This window comes from Saccopteryx bilineata, chromosome 3 (assembly GCF_036850765.1).
Source record: "Saccopteryx bilineata isolate mSacBil1 chromosome 3, mSacBil1_pri_phased_curated, whole genome shotgun sequence".
Taxonomy (NCBI): Eukaryota; Metazoa; Chordata; class Mammalia; order Chiroptera; family Emballonuridae; genus Saccopteryx; species Saccopteryx bilineata.
The window spans coordinates 297,398,365-297,418,063 of NC_089492.1; the positions used below are offsets into that span (position 1 = coordinate 297,398,365).

A 19,699-nucleotide genomic window follows, 5' to 3' on the forward strand; every position below is an offset into this window, starting at 1 on the left:
AAACTGTTTTTCTCTTTTGCTATATTCTTTTTTTCCTTTGATCTGTTTACAACAGGTCCCTTAGCATTTCTTGCAGCCTTGGTTTGGTTGCAGTGAAATCCTTGAGTTGTTTTTTTTTTGTCTGTAAAGCTTTTTATTTCTCTTTCAATTTTAAATGATAGCCTTGCTGGATAAAGTAGTCTTGGTTGTAGGTTCTTGTTCTGCATTACTTTGAATATTTCTTGCCATTCCCTTCTGGCCTCAAGTGTTTCTGTTGAGAAGTCAGAAGTCATCCTTATGGGGGCTCCTTTGTAGATGATAGTCTTTTTTTCTCTAGCAGCTTTTAATATTTTCTCTTTATCATTTAGCTTTGGTAATTTAATTATGATGTGTCTTGGTGTTGGTTTCTTTGGGTTTCTCCTTAATGGAGTTCTCTGTGCTTCCTGAACATGTGAAATGTTTTCCTGCCTTAATTGGGGGAAGTTTTCCGCTATAATATGTTTGAACAAAGTCTCTATCCCTTGTTCTTTCTCTTCTTCTTCAGGAACCCCTATGATGTGGATGTTATTTCTCTTCATGTTGTCACAGAGCTCTCTTAGAGTTTCCTCAGACTTTTTGAGTCTCTTTTCTTTTTTCTGCTCTGCTTCTGTGCCTTTATTTATTGTGTCCTCTAACTCACTGATTCGATTCTCTGCTTCATCCATCCTGCTTTTAATTCCTTCCATTGTATTCTTTATTTCAGATATTGTGTTTGTCATTTCTGTCTGATTCTTTTTTATTATTTCAATGTCCTTTTTTATATTTGTTATCTCTTTATTTAGGTTTTCATAATGGCCATCTATGGTTGTTCTAATATCTTTGAGCATCCTAACAATCGTTATTTTAAACTCTGCATCTGGTAATTTGGTTATATCTGATTCACTTAGGTCCATTTCTGGGGATTTCTCTTGGTTTATTTGTGTTGTATTTCTCTGCCTCCGCATTTTCTCTTCACGGGAGTGGCTGTGATCACATGCTCGGGTGCACAAGGGTTGGTGGCCTTGGCCTTTGCCCCGCCCCTGTGTGTGACGTTATGCTCAGTCCTGAGGGCACTGGCGAGCACCTTTGCTCAGCTGTGGGTCTCTGCCTGTTTCTGAGCTTTTGCCCTGCCTTTGCAGGATGATCCCACTCAAGGAACAGCTGCTAGCCTTGGCAGTACCGCCCGGCAGGGCTGCGTTCCCAAGCTCAGCTCTGTAGCGGAACTCCGCCTCTTCTGGGCTTTTGGCTCCACCCTCACGGGAGGAGCCGGCTACCAAGTCAGACCGCAAGCCTGGGTTGCATGGGCGTGGCAGGGCTGTGCTCCTCTGCCCTTGTTCTGGGGCTGGTCTCCACCCTTTCCGGGGTTCCCGCCCTTCTCCCAAAGGCTGGATTACAGGCTGCCGGCAGCTGAGCTTGACCGCTTTTGCACGCCCCCGTCTCCCCAGCCGGGCAAGATTGAGCTCACACCTGAGCCCAGTGGTGGCCAGCCGGCTTCCGCCCCTCCCAGCAGAACAGCGCTTTTGTTTCCTGCTGCCGCCGCTCTCTGGTGCACCCTCAACCACGTGGGTGGGGGCGTTGCAGCTCGGACCCTAAGACTCACTACTGTAGACCCGAAAGCTCCCTCCTTCTATGCGACTCTGCTCTGAATGCTGTGGGGGAGCTTGTTTGGCTGCTCTCCTGCTTCCCTTTGCTGGTATTGCTGTTTCCGGGGGAAATATTCACTTCAGTTTTGGGGAGTGACTCGTCCCAGGGGTTAGGGTGGCTATCTCCCAAAATATTTCTCCCTATGCCTCCTAGATTACACTCTCTTCCTGTTACTGTGGTTTTCTCCTCTCTCCCCCCGTCCTCAGGATCCCCAGGTGATTGTTTTTGAGAGAGATGTTCTGCACGGACCCTTTAAGAAGGATCCTGGGTCTGAGTAATCAGACTCTCTCACAAACAGTATCCTGACTTGTTTCCAGCTAAATACTGTCCTTACACCTCTTCTGAGGTCTGGGGCTGCAGGCTGGGGCTTTGTTCCTGGGGCTCAGGACCCTTTCCCCTCTGCTAAACTCACTTCCCGCCACGCGAGTCTCTCCCTGCTGCCGTTCGCTCCGAGGAGCTAGGCAGCCCTCTCTGCATTTCCGCGTTTCCGCTTTTTCTACCAGTCTCTGTGTGGCTTCTTCAGCATTCCTTGGTTGAAGAGTCCTTTTAGTTTGTAGGGTCATTTTTGATGACATAATCAACGTATTTAATCTGTATATACTGTGGTGCAGTTTTGTTTATTTTTATCATGTCATACACTATCTCTTGCTCATGTGGCTCAACCCACATGGCTGATATTAGTGGGAAAAAAGCATGTCTTGCCTCAGGACCTTTGCACCTGCTGTTTTCTCTGCCCCCCTTCAAACTCCATGCACTCTATTTCAGTGTTTTTCAACTGCCAGTCTGCAGACTGCTGCCAGTTCACCAGATATTTTGTGCTGGTCCATGAGAGGTAACCACCCTGATGTTGTATGAACATTACAGACCCAACGATCTTAATCAAATTTGCTGATGTATGCTCAGGGTGATTGCCACATATTAGTCTGTATCATCGATGAAAATACTAATGAGGTTGTTTTAGTTCTATCTTTGGAAATTGTAGCCTCATTTGAACAACCTTTTGGTCCCTGGATGATTGGTTCAGTAGTGTAGTATTAGCCCGGAGTGTGAATGTCCCAGGTTCAATTCCCGGTCAGAGCACACAGGAGAAGCACCGATCTGCTTTTTCACCCCTCCCTCCTTTCTTCTCTCTTTTCTCCTCCCCTCCTGCAGCCATGGCTTGATTGGAGTGAGTTGGCCCCAGACCCTGAGTATGTATGGCTCCACAACCTCCACCTCAGATGCTAAGAAGAGCTCAGAATGGAGCAATGGCCCAGATGGGCAAACCATCACCCTTTCATGGGCATGCTGGGTGGATCTTGGTCAGGGCTCATGTGAGAGTCTGTCCCTGCCTCCCTCCCTCTCACTAAATAAAAAATAAATTAAATAAATAAGCTTTTGCACTGTGCAAACCATTTACAAATCATGTGCAGTAGACAAAATGTATTTGGACAAACTTATGTAATATTGACTGTATTGTACATATGGAGTTCGGGAATCAAACAGCACTTTGAACCATGTTATACCATTATGCACAGTAAGATGAAACTGTTTTTGTTGTGTGTTTCCTTTCTGGCCAGCTAGGTTGTGCACAGGCTCTCACTCCACCCCTCTCTCTATAGGTCATTTTGTCCATGCTTGCACATACGGCTTATGGACAAACTTATGTAATGACCAATGCATAGTACATGTGGCATTCAAAAACCAAGTACAAGTTTGCACCATGATGTACTACCACACACAGCACGATAAAACTTTATCTGTTGTCTGTTTCTGTTCCCGCCTCCTCCATCTCGGTAGCACAATTTTTTCATGTTTGGGCAAGTAGTCATGCATACACTCACAATATGGACACTCAGAGCGCATCCATACTGCTTGCAAATAAATGATGGTGCTTATTGTCATTGTGCTGTAAATTTTAAACCCTACAAAATAGAAAGAAAAAAACAACAAAACATCTTAACTTCCTTCAAAAGTAAAAACACTTGTCAAAAATAAAATAGTGATGATACCAAAAGTAAACAAAGTACTACTGCTTTAAGTTTAGAAGAACCAGTGGAAAAAAAATGTGTTGATAGTTTGGAAAGCACAACAGAAGCCAAAAATAAAAAAAAGAAACATTGTTAGGCAGTACAATAGGAGTATTTAAAACTTGGTTTCACTGACTGCCTGCCAGTGAATTACTGCCATGATCCTCAAGTGTAGTATGTTCTGAAATTCTGTCAAATAGTGCAATAAAATCTTCCAAACATACTCATCATTTGCATTTTTTTAAGTGAGAGGAGAAGAGATAATGAGACAGATTCCTGCATGTACCTTGACCAACTGGGATCCACCCATCAACCTCTGTCTGGGGCCGATGCTCAAATCAACTGAGCTATCTTTAGTGCCTGGGGCCAGCTGTTCCAACCAATTGAGCCACTTGCTGCGGGAGGAGAAAAGTGAAAGAAAAGGGAGAGGGAGGGGGAGAGAACAGATGGTTGCTTCTCTTATGTGCCCTGACAGGGAATCAAACTCAGGATGTCCATACACCAGGCTGACACTCTATTCACTGAGCAAACCAGCCAGGGCCATAATTAGCATTCAAAGCATAGCAGTCTTAATGAAAAACCAGTGAAAAAAATTATACAACCCAATAAAAAAGTCAGAAAGTTCAAATGAAGACAATAGTTATGATGCAGAAGAACTTCACAAAGGATCAAGGTTTTGTCTCAATTATTTTCACTAAGTAGAACAATCCCCACTCTCCCATGAATATTTTTATTTATGAAAATTGTATTTTAATTCAACTTCACTCATGAAAAAATTATGAAATAAGAAAACATTAAAATATTTATACCAGAAAGATGGCATTGGGGTACACAATATTTTCAAAGCAAGAAATTGCAGGTGCAAACAGAATTTATGCAGGGGAACATAATTAGATGCCATGAGTCTGATGGGAGGCCATGATGATTCTGGCCAAGAAAAGTCATGGCAGATTAGCCATAAAGGCGCTGGGGAGAAGTTCAGTAGATGGATTCTGGACGGACTCAGAGGTAGACTCAATAGTTAAGATCCTGCAGAATGTAGGTCTCGTATTTCTCAGCTGAGGGACCTTGGGCAGATTTGTCTCTGCAGTCCCTGCAGCACCAGGTGGAAACTCATACTTGGCTGTCAGAGAAAGTAAGAGCTGGGCAGGGAGCCCAGTGTGGGAGAATGGTAGAGTCCTTCAAAGACAAAAGACTGAGTCAGATTTGGGGGCTCTACCAACAGCTCTTCTACTTTCAGTGACTAAAATTTCTCAGCTGCAATGTTAGGCTTATAATTCTCTCTGTATGATTTCACTGAGGATAAGATGGGTTTAGTAATGTGAAAGTTTCATGATATCAGAAAGGCCCAGGCAAAGAGAAGGTGCTTGTTATTTGATATATCAATATGATTCCCTTCGTTCTCTCCATGGGAACCCTTGTTCATTTTGGGGAGGGGTATCAACATTCTTCAGAGCAAGTTCAACACTGAGAACCTTGGAATAGAGACATGACCTATTCCAGCCTCAGGCCCCTCCATCTCAGTTCTGAGCATGTGCAGCTGTGGTGAGGTGAGGAGGGAGCAGAGGAAAGGGTACTCAGGCGTGGCTGACACAGGAGGATTCTTGTATGAAATGCATAATGTCTCATCGAGGGGCTAGCGGGAAAAAAGTACACTGGAGCCTGGCAGACCTAGGATCAGACCTCTGCTTATCTATACTGCCTCTTTGACTGGGACCACTGTTATCATTTCTCATTCAATTTTTTCTTTTGACATATTGGAACGTGAAGAAAGTAGATGATCAGGTTTAAGGAGATTGAAACAGTTCAACAGAAGGTACGTCATGCATCCAGTGCCTATTGGCAAAAATAGAAAAGTGTTAAGTGTAAGTCCCTTAATTTGCTTATTGACAGGGACTCTTCATCCTCAAGAAAACTCCAGGAAGCTGTACATTCTCACTGGACTCTCCATAGCCTTCCTCTCCACTGTCATTTTCATCATTACTCTTGTTTGTTACTGGTGTTCTATCAAAAATTGTAAGTCTTAAGGAGGGAGACAGTGTCCCCTCAGTGGGGAGGGGATGTGTGATTGGAGCCTTTATGTCCCCATGTACCGTGTCAGGATGTGGAAGGGTCCTCCCAAGAGACGTGACTCGCTTTTCCTCTCACAGGTGCTGGTTTTATGGAACAAGAGCTCAAGGAAGGCCGCATGATGGAGGGCAAGGTGAGTTCTCCCAGCCCAAACCCTCTGCACATCTTCAGTTCCCTGGATCTCTTTCTGGGAAGAGATGCTCTGAGATCACTCATCCTCTTTCTCAAACTCAGTTGACATGTCTAGGTGACAATAATACGCTATAGTAGGACTATTTGAACTATCCCTTCATTCCTAGAGAAGTTGTGTCCTCACCTGTACACTCTGTACATCTGATCATTATTATCCATTCTCTCTTTTTAAAAAATGTATTTAGAGAATTAAATGTAATGGGGTGACATTGATCGGTAAGACATTATTATCCTTTCGTTATAAAATTCTACTAAAGCAAATGTTATAAAGCCTGATGTGTGTATTCTCCTAGTTACTTTTTCTAATTCTTCAATAACATTTATGAGAGAAAATATATTTTATATCTCTTGTTTCCAGTATGGCAGCACTATAAATTTATGGCTACTTAAACTAAAATCAGAATAGATCAAATAATAGTTAACATATTTTTATTTAGTTTTTGAATGTCACCCTATTAAATTAAATTTCAAAAAAATATTTTTAACTATTTAAATGTGATTTTTAATCTTTTAATTAAATTTATGGAAGTGACATTGGTTAAGATAATTATATAAGTTTCTGCTGTCAGATTCTACAACAGGCTGACAGCTGGGAGTGGTGGTGGGGCTGTTCGGTGAGAGAAGTAGAGAGATAGAGCAAGAAAGGACCAAGAAGAAAGAAAACCCATCATTCAGTGAGACAACTGTGTGGTAATTGAGGGGGTGAGGGGAAGGAGGGTGCAGAGGGATAAATGGTGATAGATAAAGACTGGGTGGGGTGAACATACCATATGGTGCACAGAAATTTGTTTATTTATATATTTGGGACAATCATTCATTGGTCGTATTAGTTTTATTAGCGTTGGCAGGAATCTTGATATTAATGGGGAGAGTACAAAGGGAATTGGACAGTCTATTTATTAAAACCTAGAAAGCCTGCTTCAATAAACAGTTTTAACATGCTAGTTAATTTGCTAAAAGGCTAAAGTATTTATAGGCCTGACAGCACGTTTTAGGAATCTATTGTGTCCTCCAAGTCCACTGTGCCTCAGCCCTCTGGGCTCAAGATTTGGGAGGAATCCCCCTCAAAGGTAGAGCCGACCACATGCTGTGGTGGGCAAGTGTTACTGTGGCTGCACTTTAAGCATGTGCAGTGGAAGCCAGAACAGTCAAAACTTGTTCTTCTCTTCAGACGAGTCATATTCCATTGTGTACATGTACCACACCTTGTTATCCATTTGTCCATTGATGAACACCTGGGTTGCTTCCATATATTTGTTACTATAAATAATGCTGCAGTGAACATAGGGATGAATATGTTATTTTGAGTTAGTGTTTTCATTTTTTTAATTAAATACTTAGATTAAATAAATGTATAAACTCAGTTCCCCAGCTACACTAGTCAAACTCACGTGCTCAGAAGTAACATGTCACTGTTGATTGCCATGAACCACAGAGCACTTGCATGACATTTTCATCTTGGCAGAACATAAGAGCTGTTTTATTTATTTATTTATTTATTTATTTATTTATTTATTTATTTTACCCTAACCCTAAGAGCTGTTCTAGATCGATGATGCCGAAAAAGAAAGAGTTCCCATTCCCATGGACCTTGGTCTCGTGCAGGAATTTTACAGGAAATTGTCATATTTAACATGAATTATGAGATGACCATATCTAGTGAAATGTGAGTAACAAGCTGAGTCTCCCCATGGAATATCTTATCACTTCCTAAATTTTTTTTAAAAATTCTGCCATATATAGTTTCACACGAACCCTGAGACCCTCACCTCCTGTGTGTATATTCTGTCGGTACCCACTGTCCTCTGGAGAGAAACCAGACATCCGTTCTTAGCACACAGTACAACCGAGGACGTTGGTTCAGTTGACCTCTCCTTCTTACCCTCTATTCTTTTACTTTCTAATTGAATCACTATCTGTGCCAACAACGCACAGACTGCCACATAAAATAAACTGTCACTTGGCTCTTGGAATTGGAATTTGTTATTCTTCCAACACACCCATTTCTAGCTTTCTTGAGCATTGCAGCATGAGTACCATTTTGATGCCAGTGTCACTGTCTCACAGCCTTAGTTACTCTGCTCCCCAAGGGTTGTGCACCCTGCCCACGTGCCCCACGTGCCGACTTACAGTTGCTGGCTCTGCACCGGCCCATCGTGCCTGGACCGTGAACTGTGTGAAGCAGGAGAATGATAACTCTCAGGTACCCTGTGTTTCAGGGGCTCCACTACCTGTGACCCCTTCTGGTGGGTCCACTCTGGGGTGTGTGGGATCCAGGTGAAAACAAATGCTCATGGTCATGGTGCGTCCCACATGCTCCAGCCACAGAGACACACCAAGCATTTCCCTCTCTGAAAAGCATTTCTCTCCCAACCAGCCAATCAAAATCTCAAGGTCTTTGAAGTGAACCAGGCTCCCATCAGGGCAGTGGCTTGTCCATTGAGAAGAACTTCTTAAAAACACCTGAAATAGAATTATGTGCGTGGGTTGACACTGATAAAATCTCTGGGTCCATGTTTTCTCACTAGGGACAGGACCCCAGCTAACTCTCCTCTCATTGGAACACCAAAGTGATCGCCCTCCCCAAGTTCTCTCCTTCCTGGGGAGTTACTGTGCTCTGAGCTTTGCTGAATCCCTGCACTGATCACCTTGGCTCCCCCACAGGCTGCTGCCAAGGCACAAAATTACTATCCGTGCAGAGCATAAACCCTGAGGGAGCAATTAGTGAGCAATGCACCCTTTCCCATTTCCCTGGAATGTGGGTAAGGGCTCACGGTCCACTGTGCTAAAATACAAAACAAACGTGTTCACTGAAGACATTTAATAGAAAGAACAAGCTGCAAATATGGAGCACAGTCTGGAAGCACATATTTAGGCAAAGCAGTGTTATTGTCTTTTATAATTTGAAGTTAGGCTCCCTGGTCCAGTAAAATTCTGACTCACCTTTCGGTTGTAGAACGGACTTGGAACAAAGAGGAAGTTCTGAGACACACCACCCAGACAAGGTTTATGAGATATCCCAAGATCTGGACTATGAAACCCTGATGAAATTGTCCATGTGGATCTGAACAAGCTGACAAGAGCATTTATTATCATGTATCCAGACAGTGTGGCTTGTCCCCCACTCAGCAATGCTAAGTCATGACGGCTGTTTGACATTCTTTCATTCAATTTCATCCTTTTGTTAGTTTATGTGCATATTTTCCAGAAAAAGTATTTGAGACGTATAACTGTATTTAGAAGCTAACAGTAATTTTAACCTCCTTCCTTTCCTCATTCTCTGTCTTAAGAGTATTTTAATGAACCAGCCATTGCATCTTATGCAGGAGTGACACAGCCCCTAGTTGGGGCCTGTCCAGAGCCCTGAGCTCACTCCGGAGCACGTCCTGCCCTGGAAACGCATTGCTGTTGGGCTGAGGTGACTCGCAGTGCCCTGTGTTATACTAAACATGAGAAAAGTGCACCCAGTTCTGGGGTTGAGTAATCTTATTATCAAAGGGCTGTGGAAAGTTACTGTAAATGAGAGCGTGCATGTAAATTTTTTGTCTCTGATGAGTGACCTTTTCAGAAACTGCATTGTCCCTTATAAGGACACAATTTATTCGTGTGTGTTCATACAGGAAAGGCCACAGAGAGAGTTCTCCACAAACACCTCTATTTTTATTCTAAAGTTGAAACCACAGAAAAAAAACAAACTTGTTTTGGGACTGGATATGTGACTGTGTGTCTGTCTCCGTGTGCATGAGTATATGAGTAACGCAGAGGGTGAGTCTGGGACAGCCTAGGGGACAGTCATGGAGACCTTGGGTCTCTGTCTCTGTGAGTACGCTGCTGGGGAGCCCCTGAGTCACTGCTTTAGGTACAGAAACCTGCAAACCTGCCGTTGCTGTGACACAGTGTCACCTTCTCTGCCCCAGGTCCCACAATCCTGGGCCACAGGGGTGTGTTGGACTTTGAATGCACCCTTCAGTGCCTTGCACACATGGTGGTGGCTGGAGTAGAGATGGGGGAGCCCAGGTTCCTCCTCAGCCTGGTCCCCACAGGAACCCCCTGAAGCTTTATTTATTCAAAGGACAGGCTGGTCCTGGAATGTGTGAGATGTCCTACAGAGAGACATTTCCCCTTCTCTTACCTGCCTCCTATCTGCTCCCAGATATCTGGTACTGGAACCCAGGCAGGTGTCTGGCAGGCTGCAAACATATTGGAAGGTGTGAGCTTAAATCAGTTTCAAAATACTAAGTGGGCAACACATACATTTAGGTCTAAGAGCACATGCCAGCATTTGGAGGCAAAAGAGACAGAAAAATATGAGGCAGGGATGCAGTTCACTGTGTCACATAAACTCTCCCAACTGGTCCAGCACCACTGATAAAAAAAAGTCCATGATCTCCCCACTGCACTGCAGGGGTCTCTGTCATGATTCAGGTGACTCTATATGAGGGTCTGAGCCTGAATGTTTTCTTCACTAGATAAGTAATTTCTGCTTTTTTGTTGCTCACATCTCCCAAATCTCCACCTGATTTGAATGACAGGTTTACTGCATCCATATCTCAGTCAAGGTAAATTCTCATCACATTTGTGGGGGTGAGTGGCATCACTGTGTTACAAATGACAGTAGTGAGATCAAAAGCAGAATAGTCTGTTGAGTGACCTCTCACCATTCAGTATATGTTCGTGCCACAATTTGATATCTGACCAGCGTGTGTGCATGTGTGTTTGTGTGTGTGATTGCCTTTGATCAAGACTTGTGAATGTCACTGTTGTCTGAATCCTGAAGAGTCCCCATGGTGTGAAGAACAGAGTGACACCAGCATCAAGACTGCTCTGAAGAGAAATAATGCAAATGATTTACCCAAGGAGAGGGAGGAGGAGGAGGTGGAGGAGAAGGAGAGAGACCCTGCTGCTCACAGAAACATAAAATCAGGTGGAAACTGAGTAGAACCTGCATTCCAGGGCCAGGAGGGACAGCTGGGCTCTCCTGTGGGGGCAGAGTGTATGACACAGTCCCTCCCACAACCTCATCCCCCTCTTCTTGGCTCACTGTCATTGGGGTGCCCTTGGTGACTCCAGTCAATGGAATCAGGGAGGGAAGGTCATCTCCATGTCAGCCTTTTCAACTAACATTAGGAATCTGTCCATGTGCTCAAAATCCTTCCGTGGTCCTCATGGTCTTAAAGGTAAATTCCAGACTCTTCTTTCTAAACTAAAGGCTGTTCACGATCACCCAGATGTGACCCTCCAACCTCAGCCCTCACACCTGTTTTCTCTATTACACTGGAGCATTCACCCAGTGAACACAGACACACGCACACACATACACACTCTTGCACACATCACACATACACACACACACACACACACCATTTTCTGTTGACCAATTCCTTGCTCTCCATATCTGCTCCCACAGAGCTCTGTACAACTAGCATATTCCTGCCTAAGCCCCCAGCTGACAGCACAGGACTAGAACCAACACTGAGATTCCTTCTTCTCATTTCTCTTTTCTACATGTGTCTGTGACTGCTGAGGGCTATGCAGGATGGCGTGATGTGTATATGTAAGCACTCATGTGACAATGCTGGAAACACAAGAACTAGAATTCAATTACACTTGATACTATATTTTATTGACATAGGTTGCATTTCTCTAGTTCAATTGTAACACAGGGCACATGTGATCATCATTAAGTCTGACCCCATCAGTCCTTTCCTACACATTCCTTTTGTCTTGTAGAGGTAACCCAACATCCTTGCATGGTGAAGAGCACACCTGTGACCCGCCACAACCTAACCCACTCCTGCTCCTGTCAAAAGTACCTCTATGTTCTAGGATTCTCTAGAATGTTCTTCCTTCTCAAGAAGTCTCACTCCCACTCTTCAGAAGTTTGCCTCTTCAAACAGCCATTCCCTCCACCATTCCAGTGATGGTCCCAGTTGTTCTCATATTTTCTCTCATTTCTCTTTTCTCAGTAAAGTAATTGCAACAATAGCTTTAGAAGCCCCATATTCAACTAAGAAAAGTTCTCAAAACACAGTAAATGGGTGTCTTGGGTCACAGCTGTATTTCTGGTTCTGGCACAAGTACTCAGTAGAAAGTAGGTGATCAGTAATTATTTGTTTGTGGATGAGTCAAAGACCAGAAATACATTTAGTTTGTGGAAGGCTGAGAAAATAATTAATAAGTTCAATATAGTGGCAGTCACAGTTGGGGGTCAGCTCAGCACAAGAATTTGGGCCCTCCTGGCCAGTTGGCTCAGCAGTAGAGCGTCGGCCTGGCGTGCGGGAGACCCGGGTTCGATTCCCAGCCAGGGCACATAGGAGAAGCGCCCATTTGCTTCTCCACCGCCCCCCTCCTTCCTCTCTGTCTCTCTCTTCCCCTCCCGAAGCCAAGGCTCCATTGGAGCAAAGATGGCCCTGGCGCTGGGGATGGCTCCTTGGCCTCTGCCCCGGGCGCTAGAGTGGATCTGTTCGTGGCAGAGCGATGCCCCGGAGGGGCAGAGCGTCGCCCCTGGTGGACGTGCGGGGTGGATCCCGGTCGGGCGCATGCGGGAGTTTATCTGACTGTCTCTCCCTGTTTCCAGCTTCAGAAAAAAAAAAAAAAAAAAAAAAAAAGAAGAAGAAGAATTTGGGCCCTGTCTCCTGTGAGCCGGAGATCAGACCAGGCAGAATGCTGAGATCAGAGGAGACCCCATGTCTGTGCTGAGTGTCTCCACAGATCCTGGACCCTGCCTAAACTCTCATCATGGAAAAACCAGAGCCAAGCACATGTGGGGAGGGGTGTCCCCTTGCTGTGTGTCCACAGCTGTGGGAACCCGGAAGGACAGCAGCCCCTGACTCACCACATCCTGTGCATCTCTGTCCTTCAGGCCCAGGGGCTCCTCCATCTGCAGAGTGGGAGCACTCTGAGCAGACGCCATGCTGTCCCTCCTCTCCACTCTTCTCTGCCTCGGTCAGTTGTGGACACGGGGAGGGGGTTAATAGTAAGGGATGAGGTGGTTACACCCTCTTGTTCATGGGGAACCTCAGGACTCAGTCAACCCCAAGGTGACAGGGCCCTGATGGGAAGGGAATCAGCTCAGACGTCCAGGTGCAAGTCTCTGACAGGGACTGTCTTCCAGGGTTGAGTCTGGGCCACCATACCCGCATACAGACAGGTGAGTCCTCCCCAGGCTCCATGTCTCACCTCTTACTTCACCCCCTGGGGCTCAGGAGGGAGCACAGATCCTGGGATGAGGTGATAGAACAGGAGGGTGTTGGGCTGAGCTGGGAATGAGGAAGGGGAGAGTCTTTGTAATGCAATCACTGGTTTCCTTCCAGGGACCCTACCCAAACCCAAACCCACCATCTGGGCTGAGCCACCCTCTGTCATCCCCTGGGGGACTTCTGTGACAATCAGGTGTCAGGGGACCCTGGAGTCCCAGGAGTTCCATCTGTACAGAAAAGAAAAACATGTCCTTTGGAACTCACAGTCCCCATGGAAGCTTATGAAAAAGGGTGCTTTTCCATCACACACATGACAGAGCATGACGCAGGGAGATATCACTGTAACTATCTCAGCCCCACTGGCTGGTCTGAGCTCAGTGACCCCCTGGAGCTGGTGGTGACAGGTGAGAGGACACTCAGGGTCCCAGCCTCAGGCTCTGTCCTTAGGAAGGAGGTCTGCTCTCAGGGGGTCTCCCTTCTCAGAGCCCAGCCCTGGGGGACAAGAGGGAGGGGTGAGTCCCATCTAACATGCTGCCTCCTCCTCTCCTAGGATCCTACAGAAAACCCAACCACTCAGCCCTGCCCAGCCCTGTTGTGACCTCAGGAGGGAACGTGACCCTCCAGTGTGGCTCAGTACAGGCATTTGACACGTTCATTCTGACTAAGGAAGGAGAACACAGGCTCTCCTGGACCCTGGACTCACAGTCACACTTCAGGGGGCAATACCGGGCCCTGTTCCCTGTGGGCCCCGTGACCCCCTGCCACAGGTGGGTGTTCAGATGTTACGGCTGTCACAGGGACAGACCCCAGGTGTGGTCACAGCCCAGTGATGTCCTGGAGCTCCTGGTCTCAGGTGAGTCTCACTCTTTATCCATGGATTCTTTGCCATAAAGGGAGCCCCATTAGAGAGGTTGGGAAGGGGAGCACAGGGGCTACTGGCCAGAGACACAGAGAGAGACAGTGAGACCTGGGACAGCACAGGAGAAGGCATTGTATGGGAGGAGCAGCCCCTGTAACTCACGTCTGGTCTCTCCAGGTGTGTCTCAGAAGCCCTCCCTCTTGACCCAGCAGGGCCTCATTATGGTCTCTGGACAGAGCCTGACCCTCCAGTGTCACTCTGATGTCAGATATGACAGATTCCTTCTGTTTAAAGAGGGAGGACTAGACCTCCCTCAGAGCCTTGTCCTGCAGCCCCAGGCTGGGCTCTCTCAGGCCAACTTCTCCCTGGACACTGTGAGCAGCTCCCACGGGGGCCAGTACTGGTGCTACGGTGGACATAACCTCTCCTCTGAGCTGTCAGCCCCCAGTGACCCCGTGGACATCCTGGTGGCAGGTGAGGGGCCTGTGGGTTCAGTCAGGGACCCAGACTCTGCACAGGCCCTGCTGGGGGATCTCAGGTGGTGATGGGCAGAGTGAACGTGCAGGGTCCCAGGGAGGGGGACAGAGAGAGACAGGGGAAGGGAGGGGAGAGGAGACTCAGAGAAACAAAGGCAGACAGAGAGGAGGGTCCTCAGAGAGAGGCTTGCTGACTCTCAGGTCAGAAAAAGGTGACAGGTAACCCCTCACCCACCCCCCTCTCTCTAGGACAGCTCCCTGACAGACCCTCCCTCTCGGTGCAGCCGGGCCCCATGGTGGCCTCAGGAGAGAACGTGACCCTGCTGTGTCAGTCACAGAGCCCGACGGACACGTTCCTTCTGTCCGAGGAGGGGACAGCCAATCCCCCTCTGCGTCTTAGATCAGAGCTCCAAGCTCAGCAGTACCAGGCAGAGTTCTCCATGAGTCTTGAGATCTCAGCCCACGGGGGTACCTACAGGTGCTACAGCTCAAACAGCACTAACATCTACCTGCTGTCACACCCCAGTGAGCCCCTGGTGCTCCTGGTCTCAGGTGAGGGGACAGTGACCTTGTTCTTTCTGAGTTCAGTCTAAGGGCCTTGTCCCCAGGAAAGGTCCGGCTGGGATGGCAGAGAGGAGGATTTAGTGGTGGTCACCCAGGGAGTCTCTACCCCTTAGAGGCCCTGTCACCCCTCTCCACTTGTTTTCCCCCACCTGGGTCCAGAATGTGTCAGGCAGGCAGCAGGAGGGTCTTGAGGAGCTCACAGTGCAGACAGAGGACAGAGTCTGAGTGCCTTGTGGAATCCAGGGTCACGAGCAGGTCCTCACCCCCTTCCTGTCCACATTCTCATGGCCTTTTGCAGGTCCCAGCCCCCCCACCAGGGCCCGTCTCCACAGCTGGTGAGTCACTGAGAACTCTGCTCAGAGGGAACACAGACCACCCAGGGCAGTTCTGAGGGTCTATCAGGGGATCCAGTGTCCCCCAGACACTCAAGGATGGTCTGTGTCCCAGGGAGCAGGGAGGCAGGCAGAGATGCTGAGATCCACAGGTCTCCCAGAGCCCTGAGGCCAGCAGGTGACAGGTGGGTGGTCATGGCAGAGGGAGATTCTGGAACCCAGCCTACCTAAGGGACATCAGAGCTCATGTAGGGAGACAGCAGACCTCACACCTTGGCCACCATCCTGATTTCCAGGAGGCTCTGAGGATTCCTCCCTCACCCCCACGGCATGAGGCCTGCGGAGGGGTAAGTGAGCGATCCACAGGGATCTCAGGGCTCTGAGGCGGGTGATGACATATGAGTGGTCATGGTAGTGAGATCTTTTGGAATTCAAGCTTTCCAGAAAACATCTGGGTTCAAGTGATAAGATGGCAGCCCTCACTAATCACCTTTATCCTGATCCCCAGGAGGACCAGTGGATGCCCCCACTGTCCCCAGAAAGTCCGGCCGGAAGAGCTGTAAGTGGGGGAGTCTCTGTGGAAAGTTGGTGGGTTCATCCATGGGCACAAGAATAGAGTCATATACAGGCTCAGGCACCTGTGGAGACACTGACATAGACACACACCCCTGTGTGGCCTCAGTGACCCTGACGGTAAAAGGAGAGAATCGTGGCCCAGAGCTCAGATTTCCTTTCAGTTCTGATCTGAGCTCCTGGTAGAGGGGGCCTCACAGGGAAGCTCTTGGGATGTGCTATTCTGAGGACTCTCTCATTTTTTAGCAGTAAAAGTGATGGTGTCAGGGAGGAACAGACAGGACAGAGATCCAGGGCATCCTTTTTCTGTCCCTCAGCTCTGACTCACCTCACAGAGAGGGGACAGGTGTCAGACCTGGCTCAGTTCCCAGCTCTGCTGCTCCTGCTGTGGGGCCAGACTGTCCCTTCTCTCCTCTGAGTGTCAGGTTCTCGTCTGTTCATCCCAGGTTCCATCCTACTCACAGGCTGCTGTGAGGTCAGGTGACATAAGGGCCCTCACAGAGCTCAGGAAGGCAGGGTACCAGCCCAGCCTGACATCCCTCTCTCTAAGATGGCTCCCTGGCAGAATCTTCTCTTGCAACCAGGTACTTGGTGACCTCAGAAGAGAATGTGACCCTGCCGTGTCACTCACATGTCTTAAGGTCACTTTTATTCTTCACAAGAATAATTCAATTCACCCGCACCCATGTTACTCTTTATTAGATCACACTATTTAGTTGGGTCCAACTAGACCCAGTTCTCCATGAGTCCTGAGAACTCTGCACAGTGGAGGCCTACAGGTGGGATAGCTCACTCAGCTCGAAGCCCTGTGTCTGCAGAGTCTGAGGCAATAATAAATGAGGGAGTTCAGGGGCCCCACAGAGGATGACAGTCACCCTCCTGCCTGGCCTCTGGTCCATCAGCTGCTGAGTAAGTGGGATCTCTGACCATTGAAGGAGCTAGTTGACAGGGTCTACTCTCAGACTGAACGCTGAGCACAGCAGTCAAGCATCCCTGTGTCATGACCATGTTATCACTGTTCCTGAGCTCTGGGCACAGGTCCCTCTGGTCCACAGTGAGTCCGTGCAGGGTCAGCGTCACAGGAGGCTGAGAGGATCCAAGGGAGCCTGGCAGAGGGGAGACAGGGTCACTAAGGGACTGGGCAGAAGTTATGACTTGAGAAGCGGGGTGTCTGAGAGCACAGAACCAGGGGGAGGTCGTGTGTTTGTAAGTCCTCACTCCTGCCCTCATTTCATGGCTCTCAGAGCACCTGACACTATCAGCCCGTCACAAAGCAAGTCAGACCTCAAGAGTGGTGAGAAGGAGAAGTCCTCAGTCATGGGTCTGGACTCACAAGGTCATTTCTCTGATGGGAAAGTAGGAGTCCTGGGTGGACATCCAGGGTCCTGGGGTGACTTTGGCCTGCCCTGACCTCTGTGATCTCTTTGTCCACTTCTAAGACTACACAGTGGAGAACCTCATTCGCATGAGTGTGGCTGGACTGATCCTGCTGGTCCTCGGAGTGCTGCTATTTCAGGCTTGAAACAGCCAGAGAAGGACCCGTTACGCTCCCAGGATGTGAGCAGAGAAGGCACAATGCAGTGTTCAGGAGGTGGAGCCTTGGAGCTCATGTGATGACCCAGGAGGTGGTGGGAGAAAGTGTGGACCATGTTTTAGGGAAACTGTCTTCTGAGACTGTGCAGTGGAGTAAACAGGGTTTGGGTGCAGGAAATGTCTGCGTGCTCCCTGCACGGACTCTTCCTCCATTAAATGTGTATGTTCTCTCCCTATCTAAGGTTGACTGTCTGTAACAATCCTCCATCATTCCACATGCCTGTGACATGCGGGTCCATTGCACATGGCCGGTTTGGGTCCACACACCTAATACCTCATGGTCTCCTGTGCCTGTTGGTCTACAAATATTCTTTATTTCTAATCACCGAATGCCCAGATGGAGAGAACTGTGTATTTGTCTTTTTATTTCATTAACTGCATTATTGGACAAAATCAGATCTCAGCCTGGAAGAAATGAACCCAAAATGATGCCTCCCACCCTCTCAAGTACCTGCCATCCTTCTGTCTTCCTCAGGTGTCACCTGCACCATTTCCCCAGATGTCATCACTGATGCTGTAGGGACAGCTTCATGGAGTGATGCCTCTGAAGGCAATAATATTTTCAAATGATTTGATTTGTTAAATTTTCCAGAGTCTGGACTGACCAGGTGGTGGCGCAGTGGATAGAGCGTCGGACTGGGATGCGGAAGGACCCAGGTTCGAGACCCTGAGGTCGCCAGCTTGAGCGCGGGCTCATCTGGCTTGAGCAAAGAGCTCACCAGCTTAGACCCAAGGTCGCTGGCTCCAGCAGGGGGTTACTTGGTCTGCTGAAGGCCCGCGGTCAAGGCACATGTGAGAAAGCAATCAATGAACAACTAAGAAGTCGCAACACGCAACGAGAAACTGATGATTGATGCTTCTCATCTCTCTCCGTTCCTGTCTGTCTGTCCCTGTCTATCTCTGCCTCTGTAAAAAAAAAAAAAATTTTCCAGAGCCTGGATAAAAATATACTCAAATGCTATTCAACCATGAGAAGGAAGGAAGAAATATTGGCATTTGGGACAATGTAAATTTACATTGAAGGCAAGTGTTTTTATATGTGAGATATATCACACAGACAAAAATAAATACTGAATGATCTCATGTCTATGTGGAAACTATAAAAGCCAAACTTGTAGAAAAAGGGAGTGGAATTGGAGTTACTGTGCAGAGTGTGGGGAAAGGAGAGATGTTGGTCAAAGAGGATAAACTTCCAGATATGAGGTTAGCAAGTCCTGAAGGTCTGATGAATAGCATGGTGATTACACTTGACAATACTGTGTTATAGATGTGAAAATTACAGGGAGACTGTAAGTTAAAAATGCTCCAACACTTTTATTACCTGTCTTGTTGATAGTAGCCAAGCTAACTGTTTGGAACTATATCTCATTGTAGTTTTTATTTGCATATCTCTAGTAACTAGTGAAGATGAGCATCTTTTCATATATCTGTTGGCCATTTGTATGTCATCCTGGAAGAAAAGAATGTTCAGGTTCTCTCTCTTTTTTCTTTTTTTTTTGGACCGCTCCAATTTTTTAATTGGATTGTTCTCTTGTTCATTCCTGAGCTTTTTGAGTTCTTTATATATTTTGGATATTAACTCCTTACAAGAGCTGATGTTTGCAGATATCATCCCCCATTTAGTGGGCTTTCTATTTGTTTTGTTATCAGTTTGTTTTTCTGAGCAGAAGCTTTTAAGTTTATATAGTCCTGCTCATTTATTTTTAACCTTATTTCCCTTGCCTCTGCAGTCAAATTCATAAATTGTTCTCTATGACCAAGGTGCATGAAGAAAGAATAGTGGTTCCTCAAAAAACTAATAATAGAACTACCATGTGACCCAGCAGTCCCTCTGCTTAGCATCTCCCTCAAAACTCAAAAGCATTGGTACATAAAGACACATGCACCCCCATATTCATCACAGCATTATTCATGGTGGCGAGGACATGGAAACAAAGTGACCCTAAATAGAGGATTGAATAAAGAAGAAGTGGTACATATATACAATGGAATACTACTAAGCCACTAGAAATGATGACATAGTGACATTTATGACAACATGGATGGACCTTGAGAACAGTATACTGAGTGAAATAAGTAAATCAGAAAAAGCTAAGAACTGCATGATTTCACACATAGGTGAGATATAAAACTGAGACTCATGGGCATAGAAAAGAGTGAAGTGGTAAGCAGAGGGGGGAATGTACGTATG

The 19,699-nt window shown here is 46.9% G+C and overlaps 1 pseudogene; it reads left to right on the forward strand.

The window, feature by feature from the left end:
- Window positions 1–12,823: 12,823 nt before the first annotated feature.
- LOC136331900 (leukocyte immunoglobulin-like receptor subfamily A member 6) overlaps window positions 12,824–19,699 on the forward strand; it is a 123,145-nt pseudogene continuing 116,269 nt past the window's right edge.